Source organism: Erythrolamprus reginae, chromosome 1, assembly GCF_031021105.1.
Source record: "Erythrolamprus reginae isolate rEryReg1 chromosome 1, rEryReg1.hap1, whole genome shotgun sequence".
In the NCBI taxonomy this organism is placed as follows: domain Eukaryota; kingdom Metazoa; phylum Chordata; class Lepidosauria; order Squamata; family Dipsadidae; genus Erythrolamprus; species Erythrolamprus reginae.
Window position 1 is genome coordinate 2941914 of NC_091950.1, and position 12190 is coordinate 2954103.

The window sequence follows — 12190 nt, forward strand, 5'->3', positions numbered from 1 at the left end:
CAGGACACGAGCGGCGAAGTGACTTGGAGGAATGGGAAGTCCAAATCGGCCGGTTTCAGCTTCACATTCCTCCAATTCATTTCGCACCCCGCTTTAGGAGTCAGCGGAGAACGGCGCAACTGTTTTAAAACGATCGGAGCTTTCCAATGAGTCCCAAAGACAAACGTGTCTTCGGGACTCATTGGAAAGCCGCGCGGGTGTTTTAAAAGGTCCCCGCCGACATGGGGGGCTCGCTAGCACCCCCCCAAACCTGGGTTGGGGGTTCGGGGGGTGCTAGCGAGCCCCCCATGTCGGCGGGGACCTTTTAAAACAGCCCCGCCGCCCCCAATCTTCGGCTCCTCGCTAGCGCTGCGGAAGTTAAAAACATCATCTGCACATGCGCAGATGGTGTTTTTACTTCCGCAGCACTACTTCGCGAAAACCCGCTCGTTGCGGGGGGTCCTGGAACGGAACCCTCGCAACGAGCGGGGGATCACTGTACTCAGATTGAGGATTCCTTTTCCCCAAGTGCATTATTTTACATTTGGAAACATTAAACTGCAGTTTCCATTGCTTTGACCATTTATTTAGTAAAGCTAAATCATTTACCATATTACAGACGCCTCCAGGAATATCAACCCTATTGCACACTTTAGAGTCGTCGGCAAATAGGCAAACCTTCCCTACCAAACCTTCCATTATTATTATTATTATTATTATTATTATTATTATTATTATTATTAATTAGATTTCTTTGCCGCCCCTCTCCAGACTCGGAGCGGCTCACAACAACAATACAGTACAAATCCAATACAGTGGAACCCCGACATAAGAGCTGCTCTACTTAAGAGCTACTCGAGATAAGAGCTGGGAGAGGAGAGACATTTTTTTATTTTATTTTATTTATTACTTGGATTTGTATGCCGCCCCTCTCCGCGATACGAGCCGAGAAGAGCCGGGCTGGCTTACTTTCCTTCCTTCCCGCGCTGATGCAGAGCCACTCGAACAAAGCGTCGCGCCCCTCTGATGCTTTCGGCGGCTTCCGAAGCGACGCTGGGCTCTTTTGCCGCCAAAAGCGTCAGGGGGGCGTGACGCTTTGTTCGAGTGGCTCTGCATCAGCGCGGGAAGGAAGGAAAGTAAGCCAGCCCGGCTCTTCTCGGCTAGTATCCCGGCACTTGGTGAGTAGAGAGGCGGTCGCCTCCCCTGCCGCCCCACTCTGGGGGTCCTTGGCTTCTGCTGGGGGTGGGGGGATCCGAACGCTGTTTTGAATTTCACATTCCGAGTGGCCCAAACGCCAAAGGCAAACTTCCGCACCTCAGGAGTTAGCTCGCAAACAGCGCGGCTGTTTTAAAACATTGCTGCCGGCCTGGGGGGGAGAGGGAAAGGGAGGAGAGGGGGGAGAGAAAGAGAGAGGGAGAGAGAGAAAGAGAGAGGGAAAGGGGGGGAGAGGGGGGAGAGAAAGAGAGAGGGAGAGAGAGAGAGAGAGTGAGAGATGCTCAGTGAGATGCTCAGTGAGCCTTTCTTTGAAGTTGCCTTTCTTTCTTTCTTTCTTTCTTTCTTTCTTTTTCTCTCTTGCTCTTTCATTCTTTTTTCTCTCTCTCTTTCTTTCTTTTTCTTTCTTTCTTTCTCTTGCTTTCTTTCTTTCTCTTGCTTTCTCTCCTTCTCTTGCTTGCTTTCTTTCTTGCTCTTTTTCTTTCTCTCTTTTACCTTCCCTTCCTCTATTTCTTGCTTTCCTTTTCCTTCCTCCCTTCTTTCCTCCCTCTACAGGATTGGGTGGCAGTGAAGTTACTCTCCCCTTTCATAAGTTTCCTTGCTTCCTTCCTCTGTTCCTGTCCCTTCACCCTTTCTTTCTTCCTTTCTTTCTTCCTTCCTTTCCTCCCTCCATTTCTTGCTTTCCTTTTCCTTCCTCCCTTCTTTCCTCCCTCTACAGGATTGGGTGGCAGTGAAGTTGAATAAATAACTACAGTTTAATGAATAAAAATAAAAGTTTGCCATGTTGATTGTTTAAAAGTTGACTTTATGGCAGATGCTACTCATCAGTTCTATAACTGGTTACTCTGCCAGTTGTCTGCATATAATTTAAGATCTATACAAAGCTAAATATTGCTTTAATGAGCCATTTGGGTGACAATCTCTACTATTAACTCCTAATGTACATCAATTCCATAAATTTGCCATGCAAATTGTCCAGTCAGAAGTTAAATTGAGCAGATGTAATAAGTGCAGGGTCCACTTTCCAGATCCCTGAGCACCACTTTGCCTACTCAGCTGCATCTCCAGGGCGCAGGCCCGCAGCTCGTGTATCTTTCTTGATGGTGTCTTGCCATTTCTGTTTTGGGCGCCCACAAGGCCACTGGCCATTGACTTAGAAACATAGAAGACTGACGGCAGAAAGACCTCATGGTCCATCTAGTCTGCCCTTATACTATTTCCTGTATTTTATTTTAGGATGAATATATGTTAATCCCAGGCATGTTTAAATTCAGTTACTGTGGATTTACCAACCACGTCTGCTGGAAGTTTGTTCCAAGGATCTACTACTCTTTCAGTCAAATAATATGTTCTCATGTTCTAGCTGGTAGGCAGTCTTGGCAACGGTGGAAGGTGCTGCTCTCTCAGGACACGTCCATGCCAGTGGAGCCAGCCTTCTCTCATCTTCTCCGTAATTAGTGCCACACCAAAATGTTATAGAATGGTGTCATTTGTGATATGGTCAAGAAGGGGAGATGCCTGATGTGCAACTGAGCCTTTGCATTCCCATGGCATGGAGGGAGCTTTCAGTCCCCGTTCTTCCTGCCCAGCATGCAGTGCCATATAGGGCCACAGGGCAGATGGGTGTCTTGTAAATCTTAGATCGGTTGGCATTTAACACACCCGTGAGTTCTCACACATTCTGTTTTTCTCCATGGAATTGAAGCGTTCCAGTCTCTTAAGTACTCAATTTTCTTAACGTTGAGGTGGAATCTGAAATGGCTGAGATGAACATTGTAGGCTTGAACTTGATACTGCAGTTCCCCTCTGGTGGGTGGAAGGTCAAGTTCAATTTTTATATATATTTCAGAATATATATAAATTAGATAGATAGATAGATAGATAGATAGATAGATAGATAGATAGATAGATAGATAGATAGATGGAGATAGATAAGATAGAGATAGATAGATAAGATAGATAGATAGATAGATAGATAGATAGATAGATAGATAGATAGATAGATAGATAGATGATAGAGATAAAATGTGAAATCTGTGAGGTCCCTTCAAACAAGGTTTTACTGTTTTCCAAACATCTTGCATACTAGCAAAGAGCATTCTGCTAAAGAGTCTATCCTATCCTACCTTTTCCTTTCTACACGGGGCAAATGGAATTCTTCCCAACCCTCAAGCACAGATGTACTCCTCCTATCTGCATTTTGTTGGACAGCCAATCCATAAGCAAAACAAATCCATCTTTTATCATTCCTTCAGTTACACCATCTATACTCGCAACCCTATCGTTTTTGAACATTCTCACAGCCACTTTACTTCTCTATATCACTTTTTCTTGCACATTAACTTTTATAGCATTCGCTTCAATGCTACTCTTCGTATTTGCCTACAAATCTTCAAATATTATTTCCAGATTATTTCAAAGTCACTTTATTGCACCCATTTTTAAAATCAATTCACCCTGCTAGATTTCTTGTTTAGCCTTCTATGCCAATTTGGAATTTAAACTGAAATTTATTTTCATATAGAATTGATGCTTTACCTGCCTACAATTGTTTTAATTTATTCATTCACTTATTAAATTTCCAGTTGAATAGCTCACTGCTGCAACTCTGCAAGGCTTAGAGTTAACAAAGATGGAAAAAAGTTGAAAAAACCATTAAAACAATTAAAAGTTAGAAAAAAATTTGCAGGGAAGCACCATTCCATTCCTAAAAATATAACCACAGGCAATCCTCAACTTACCACAATTGAGCCCAAAACCTATGTTGCTAAATGAGAAATTTGTTAAGTGAGTTTGGCCCCACTTTTCTGGACACTTTTGTGAATCACTGTGTTTGTTAAATTAGCAACACGGTTGTTAAGTAAATTTGGTTTCCTCATTGACTTTGCTGTGAGCCGCCCCGAGTCTGCGGAGAGAGGCGGCATACAAATCTAAATAATGAATAAAATAAATAAATAAAGGTCTCAGAGGGGATCATGTGACGCGGGGACGCTACAACTGTCGTAAATGTGAATCAGGTGTCAACCATCCAAATGTAGATAACCCAACCATAAGGATGCTATATTGGTCATAAGTGTGAAAAAAGGGTCGTAAGTCACTTTTTTCATAGCCAAGTTAACTGCTGTAAGTTAAGGACTATCTGTTAGGCCGTCTGCCAACATGGCCAGATTCCCCAGACCAGCTGGCAAAGTCAGGTCTTCAGGGGTTTCTAGAAGACCAAGAGTTGGGGGCCTGTGTCAGCTTGGGGGGGGGAGGGGGAAGGGAGAGGGGATAAGATTCCAAAGGGCAGTGTTGTGGGGGTTTTTTACGGGATACTCCTTTGACACTACTAAACTCCATCCTGCTCCACCATACTCCCCATCTTTGTATCCTCTACTAATTGCCTGTCTGTCATCAAAAATAATCAAACTAATCAATGCTTTTCAATTCATATGAATTAATTTGCCATGTTCTATACGAATAAACCTGTTCAAAATCACATGCTTGACTTTTTCTTTCTAAACTGATACTCATCGGTGATAGAAACATAGAAGACTGGCGGCAGAAAAAGACCTCATGATCCATCTAGTCTGCCCTTATACTATTTCCTGTATTTTATCTTAGGATGGAGCTATGTTTATCCCAGGCATATTTAAATTCAGTTACTATGGATTTACCAACCACATCTGCTGGAAGTTTGTTCCAAGGATCTACTACTCTTTCAGTAAAATAATATTTTCTCATGTTGCTTTTGATCTTTCCCCCAACTAACTTCAGATTGTGTCCCCTTGTTCTTCTGTTCACTTTCCTATTAAATGGTTCTCCTTTATTCAGTTGCACTACATATCAACTTTTAATCATCGTTTCCCCACATTTATTCCAAATTACTATTTCCATATACAACTGTTGGGGGGTGGGAGAGGGAGGAGAGCCCCAAAACAGACATCATCTCTCTGCCCATCAAGGACTTTGGCTAATCAAGGCTTTCATACTTTTCATTAGTTATGCTGAATAGAAATGTAGAATATTTTACCCATATACTGCTACAAAGGTAGCACTAATAGGTGCTACTAAGAGCAGTGCAAGTCAGCATTAGTCCATTCTAGGCAATATGCATAACTGAAGCCCTTTAATGCTGTTCTGTGCAACTTCAGACCTGTATCCTAGAGGATATTGTGCAAGCTAACATGCCCTCGCCTCCTTCCCATCAACCAGTTATATGCAGTATATTCACATGCATTCGTGGTGCTTCAATGACTTTCCCTCCTTCTAATTAAGAGTAGAACCACTGAGCTAGAAGGGACCTTGGAGAACTTCTAATCCAACTTATTCCATCTTAGACAAAGGATTGTCCAAAAAATTACACAGCATGTCGTACTTATTAAGCCTCTTATTTGATGCAACTTTTTCTTTCTTTCTAAATACCTTCTAATCCCAATTTTACATGTATCAAGAACAGGTTTTGTTGCATTCAAGAAAGACATGCAGTGCTTATCTTTCCCTTTTCATGAGAAAAAGGATGCCCTAATATTGCTGGAAAGAACAAAGTTTTTAACAACTTCTGACTAGATGTTACCAGTAAAAGTTGGATCTTCTGCTAACTTTGTATTTTTATTGTGAAGTACCAGGTCTTTAATTCAAACTGGAGCGACTCTAAACAAAGCATGGAAATAGTAGCACTATAATAACAGCTCACAGAGAAATTCCCACACTAAGTCACCAAACTTTGGTCTATTTTAATAGAGAAAAGCACCAACGTGTATCTTTTTATTCTTCCTCGACAATAGGGAAATAGTAAGTGACAGTCTTCCAGCTCTCAAGCCAAAAAGGCTCGGAGGACACTCCAATGATTAGAGATCCAGGTTGAAAGCTCTAGTCCAGTGGTAGGCAAAGTTGGCTCTTCTATAACTTATGGACTTCAACTCCCAGAATTCCTGAGCCAATCCTGCTAGCTGAGGAATTTAGGGAGTTGAAGTCCACGTCATAGAAGAGCCCGCTTTGCCTACCCCTGCTCTAGTCATTTATGCAGACATTTGATTAATTTGAAACTGATTACAAAGCCCAACTAACTTTGCCTGATTCAGTTAATAATTCTGAATGAGGACCTGAGGACACAAATAAACTTTCAGGGACCCTCTAAAAGGATGCAATTACTAGTTGTCTACAAGGAGTGTAAATCTTTCAGTTCCCCACTATCCTATCAGAGCTGAAGAAGCTTCTTGGATGAGAAGCGTAATGTCTTCAAAAGGAAAAACCAGAAAGTCAACTTGCCTCATGGAAAAGGCACCTTTGGGACAACCATGACCTGGATGGCTGAGAATCTCTGCAGACATCTCAGTGAGGACCATAAATACTTTTACAACAATCCTGTGTGCCATGAGGCAGGATTCACTCTTAATTATGACAAACACTGGCTTCTGCAGGATAAACTATTTAGCCTCCTGACAAAACTGTTAGATATAGATAGTCCTTGACTTATGACCACGATTGAGCCCAAACTTTCTATTAAGTGAGTTTTAGCCCCTTTTTTGCCACAGTTGTTAAGTGAATCACTGATTGTGACTTGGGTGTTAAATGAATCTGGCTTCTCCATTGACTTTGCTTGTCAGAATGTCACAAAAGGGATAATGGCATCCCGAGATGCAGAAATGGTCATAAGTATGAATCAGTTGCCAAGCATCTGAATTTTAACCAAATAAACATAGAGATACTTCATCAGTCGTTAAGTGTGGAAAAACGGTCAGAAGTCACTTTTTTCAGCACCGTTGTAACTTTGAAAGGTCACTAAATGAACTGTTGTCAAGGACTACCTATATAAATAGCACTGATAGGATAATTAAAATGTTAAATCATATAGTGGCAGAAAGGAACTACTAATATCTGAGTCAGTCTCTTATAAAGGGACAGTCTTTCAGAGTTTTTTCAGGATTAGAGAAAAGTAGCCCTGAAACAAAGTTGGTTCACCATCGATTCTTTCATTTACCAGATTTTTATTTAGCATCTTTTCTTTTAAAAAAAACCAAACAAAAACTAGTAAATGACCAGCAACCACTATATCTACTATGAGATTTAACATTTTACTTAACCTACGCACTGCAAGCTACATCATTCATTCTTCTTGTAGAGTCTTATAAAATATTAAAGAATATTTCTAGCTAGGGTTAAAATGCAGGGTCTTTGGTGCTCACTGAGCTGGGTCGTTGGGGACAGATGTTTCTTCCAGATACTGATGATGTTACCTAGCTGCAAGAAAACAGAACAGAATAATAGAATCACAGAGTTGGAAGAGACCTTGGAGGTCTTCTAGTTTAATCCCCTGCTCAGTCAGGAAAAACTGCATTTCAGACAAATGGTTGTCCAATCTCCATTTTAAAACCAGCGTTGGACAATTCACAACTTCTGAAAGCAAGTTGTTCCATTGATTAATTATTCTGTCAGGAGGTTTCTCCTTAGTTCCCAGTTGTTTCTCTCCTTCATTTCAATCCATTGCTTCTTGTCCTGCCCTCAGGTACTTTGGACCCCAGTAGTGGGATTCAAAAAAAATTACTATCAGTTCTGAGGGCATGGCTTGGTGGGCGTAGAAGGGGAAGGATACTGCAACATCCCCATTTCCTCTTGATCAGCTGGTACTTCAGAAGCAGAGAATAGATGCTGGCCAGGCCAGTCAGAGGTGGTATTTACTGGTTGCCCAGAACTGGTCAGCTGGGTCCCACCTTTGATTGACTCCCTCATCTTTGTGATAACCCTCTTGCTATTGGACCGCTGCTATCATGGAACCCCCTAGTCCTTTTCATTAAACTAGAAATAAACAATTCCTGTTCCCTCGATAATGTTTGTTGCTCTTCTCTGCACTCTTTCCAGAGTCTCAACATCTTTTTTATAGTATGACCAGGATTAGTTTCAATAACGATCAGAGCTGGAAGGGACCTTGGAGGTCCTCTAGTGCAAGGGTAGGCAAAGTTGGCTTTCCTATGACTTGTGGACTTGAACTCCCAGAATTCCTGAGGCAATCATGCTAGCTCAAGAATTATGGGAATTGAAGTCTACAAGTCATAGAAGAGCCAATTTTGCCTACCCCTGCTCTAGTCCAACCCCCTGCTGAGGCAAGAGACCCTATATTATTTGAGACATTGTGTGTCCAGCCTTTTCTTAAAAGCCTCCATTGATGAAGAATCAACTTCTGTTGGCAAGCTGTTCCACTGGTAGATTTTTCTGCCAGGAAATTTCTCCTTAAGTCTAGATTGCTTCTCTCCTTGATTAATTTCCATCCACTGCTCCTTGACCTGTTCTCAGATGTTTTGGAGACTAGCCCTCAAATACTGGAAGGGCTGCTATCATGTCATCCCTAGTCCTTTTTTTTCATTAAGCAAAATCATAGCATTGGAAAAGGCCTCTAGTCCAGTGTTTCCCAACCTTGGCCACTTGAAGATGTCTGGACTTCAACTCCCAGCATTCGCTGGCTGGGGAATTCTGGGAGTTGAAGTCCAAATATCTTCAAGTGGCCAAGGTTGGGAAACACTGCTCTAGTCCAACCCCCTGCTCAAAAGCCATACCATTTCACCCTTCTCTTCAAAACAGCCCAGTTCAGAGAACCCCGCGCCTCATCAACTACGGTCAGGTAGGCCATTTTGCTTGGAAATCTGGCATTTCCATCCTCAACCGAAGGGAGCGGGAAAGCGAGGGGTCGCTAAAGCGTTTCGACGGGGAGGGTGTTAAAAAAAACAGGGCAAAACGAAAAATAAAAGGGGGGGCGAGGAAGGGCCTTCGGGGCAATAGAGGCCTGTCCGCTCGCCCCTCCTCCCTCCCTCCCCTCCGCAACAATGGCGCCGCGGGCTCCATGACCGGCGTGAGGAAAATGGCCGGCCCGGCCTACCTTCTTTCCAAAACTGAGGCCTCGTCGAGGAAACGCGTCCCTGGAATCCGCCCGCGGGAGGAAAAAAAAAAGGAGGAGGAGCCAAGAGCAGGTCGCGCGCGCCGGTCAATTCTAAGGCCTGTCCGGGAATTATGACGCGATTCCCGCGCCCTGTGACGTCACGGCACGCCCCGCCCACGTAGAGGCTTCTGCGCCGCGGCCTCTCCCTCCCACCCCCTGTCGCGCAGCCGCAGCACGCAGGCCACGCCCCCTTCGCGTCACAGCTCCGCCAGGCCGCAAAGCAGGCCCTTCCCCATTGCCTCCTCCTCCCCCCCCACCCCCAACCGCCTCGGTTGTGCTCACCTGACGACGGCTGCGGCGAGGCGCCGAAGAGAGGAAAATGGCGGCGGGGAGAGGGGAGGGGAGGGACGAAGAGGAGGAAGAAACGGCGGCAGCGAAGCGACGGAGAAAGGAGAAGAGGGGGAAAAAGGCTGGCGGGGTCGCTCCGGCCGCGCGACGAGTCGCTCCTTCAAACAGCGGTGGCGGCAGCAGCAGGAGGAGGCGGGTGGCGTTGCTGGCCACGCCCCTTCGCCGCGCGCACGCACGCCGCCACTCATTGGCCGCGGAGCGAATGACGGGCGACGGCCATTGGGCCGAAGCTGCGTCTTTCAAAAACCCGCGCGCGCGTCAGACAAATTAGAAAAAGAAATAGGGCGCCTACGAGGGCGGAGGAGGTGGAGGAGGCGGCTGGAGCGTTTCCCACGTTTATTTTCTGGCCTGGCGCGAGTCTCTGCTTCCGACCCTCTTATTCAGTTCCCATATAAACAGTTTTATCTCTATGTATGCTACAAATACGTGCTTGACAAATAAAAATAAATAAATAGTCTCCAGCCCTTTAATCACCTTAGTTTCTCTTTGTCATTTTTCCAAAACCTTCATCTCTTTTTTTGTTTTTCTTTGCTAGTTGGCTGGGGGATTCTGGGAGTTGAAGTCCCCATGTCTTCAAAGTTGCAGAGTTTGAGAAATGCGACCCTACTTGGATCAACAGCTCTTTCTCACATCACTCGCACCCTTATCACCTCATGGCTGGATTATTGCAATGTGCTCTACCTTGGGCTATCCTTGAAGAGGGTACGAAGGCTGCAGTTGGTCCCGAAGGCAGCTGCCTGAGCTGTTGTAGGGGCCCCAACATACACCCACACTACATCAATCCTTCCTGAACTGCACTGGCTTCCCAGCAGTCTGCAGTCACAATCCAAGGTGTTGGTTAGTACAGTGTTTCCCAACCTTGGCATCTTGAAGAGATCTGGACTTCAACTCCCAGAATTCCCCAGCCAGCGAATACTGGCTGGGGAATTCTGGGAGTTGAAGTCCAGATCTCTTCAAGATGCCAAGGTTGGGAAACACTGGGTTAGTATCTTTAAGGTCCTACATGGCTCAGGGCCACAGTATCTCCAGGACCACCTTCTACCACATCCCCCCCCGCAGGAACTGGTAAGAGCCCACAGCGTTGGCCTCCTTCGAGTCCAATTAGCTAAACAGTGTCGGCTGCCAGGTCTGTGGGGAAGAGCCTTCTCTGTGGTGGCCCCAAATTTCTGGAATCCGCTACCTCCTGAGATCCACACTGCCCTCACCATTGACCTTGCGGGGGGGGTTAATAGCAAGGTCAGTCCATGCATTTTGGGATGGCTGCAATTATTATTATTATTATTATTATTATTATTATTATTATTATTATTATTATTAGACTTGTATGCTGCCCTTCTCCGAAGACTCAATTTTAAATTGAAATGTTTTATATTGATCCAGGTTTACTTTTGTTGTGAGCCGCCCTGAGTCTCTAGGGAGTTGAGTGGCATAAAATATATCAGGGCAAACAACCTCAATTATACCTACCAACTGATGGGGACCAAGCTTTCTAAGAGAACCCAAGGAAGGGATCTTGGGGTTTTGGTGGACAGCTCAATGAAGATGTCAACCAAATGCGCAGCAGCAGTAAAATAAGCAAATTCCATGCTTGGCCTGATTAGGAAGGGGATTGAAAATAGGTCAGCAAGTGTTGTATTGCCTCTGTATAAATCGAAGCTGAGATCACACTTGGAGTACTGTGTACAGTTCTGGTCACTCCACGTCAAGGATAGAATGGAACTGGAAAAAGGGCAAAAAAGGGCAACAAGTATGATCAAGGAAATGGAGCCCCTCCCTTATGAAACCAGGTTGCAACACCTTGGTCTCTTCAGCCTTGAAAGACGGCGTTTAAGAAGTGACTTGATCGAAGTGTATAAAATCCTGCATGGGATAGAAAAGTGGAGAGAGAGAAATTCTTTTCTCCATCACGCAATGCTAGGATGAGGGGCCCCTCCCTAAAGCTCATAGGTGAGAAAGTGAGGACAAATCAAGGGAAATATTTCTTCATCCAGAGGGTCCTTGGTTTATGGAACTCCCTTCCAGAAGAGGTCGTGACAGCTGTCAGCCTTGATAGCTTCAAGGCAGGATTAGACAGATTCATGGATGCCAAGTGTATCAGTGGTTATTGAAATGGATGTCCAAGTGCCGTCTCTTTGTTGGTTGAGGCAGGCAGGATTCCCTTGAGTACCATTTGTTGGGGGTCAAGGGAAAGGGAGGGTTTTGCCTTCTCTTTCTGCTCAAGATCCCCATGGACAATTGGTGGGCCATTCTATGACACAGAACGCTGGACTCGATAGGCTTTGGCCCGATTCAGCATGGCTCTTCTTAGGTTCTTATGTAATATGAATGAATGAATGAATCCATGAGGAGTTGGGCAGCCTATAAATTTCAATAATAAATACATAATAAATAAATATTGCTACAGGCCTTTGCTGCCTCTGGGCCTATTTCTTCATCTCCCTCCCTTCGAGTCTGCAAAGAGGGGTGGCATAAAAAATCTAATTAATAATAATAATTATTATTATTATTATTATTTTATTTATTTTTATTATTATTATTCCCCATTACTGCCATCAATAATTCCCCTTCTCTCTCATGCTCCTTTATCCCCACATCCTCCTCTTTAATCTTTCCTCTGTTCTCTTCCTCTCTCTCTCTCTCTCTCTTTTTATATAGCTGATTCCTATAGCTACACAACTCAAATCAAGCGATTAAGCGGGCTACAGTTTTAACAGTACAGAACAATGAAAATAGTAAAGA

At 44.3% G+C, this 12190-nt stretch overlaps 1 protein-coding gene across 4 annotated transcripts in view; it reads right to left on the bottom strand.

Annotated features, from left to right (window-relative positions):
- The window catches only part of ELAVL1 (ELAV like RNA binding protein 1), a 35388-nt gene extending 25771 nt beyond the window's left edge, over positions 1–9617 (bottom strand). The window contains exon 1 of one of the 4 annotated variants that reach the window (XM_070743296.1): positions 9386–9617. The gene's annotated coding sequence lies outside the window, so the exon portion shown is untranslated. Of the gene's footprint in view, positions 1–9043; positions 9198–9385 lie in introns of those variants that run through there. The other 3 variants (XM_070743313.1, XM_070743286.1, XM_070743304.1) reach the window with 3 other exon arrangements.
- Positions 9618–12190: the final 2573 nt, after the last annotated feature.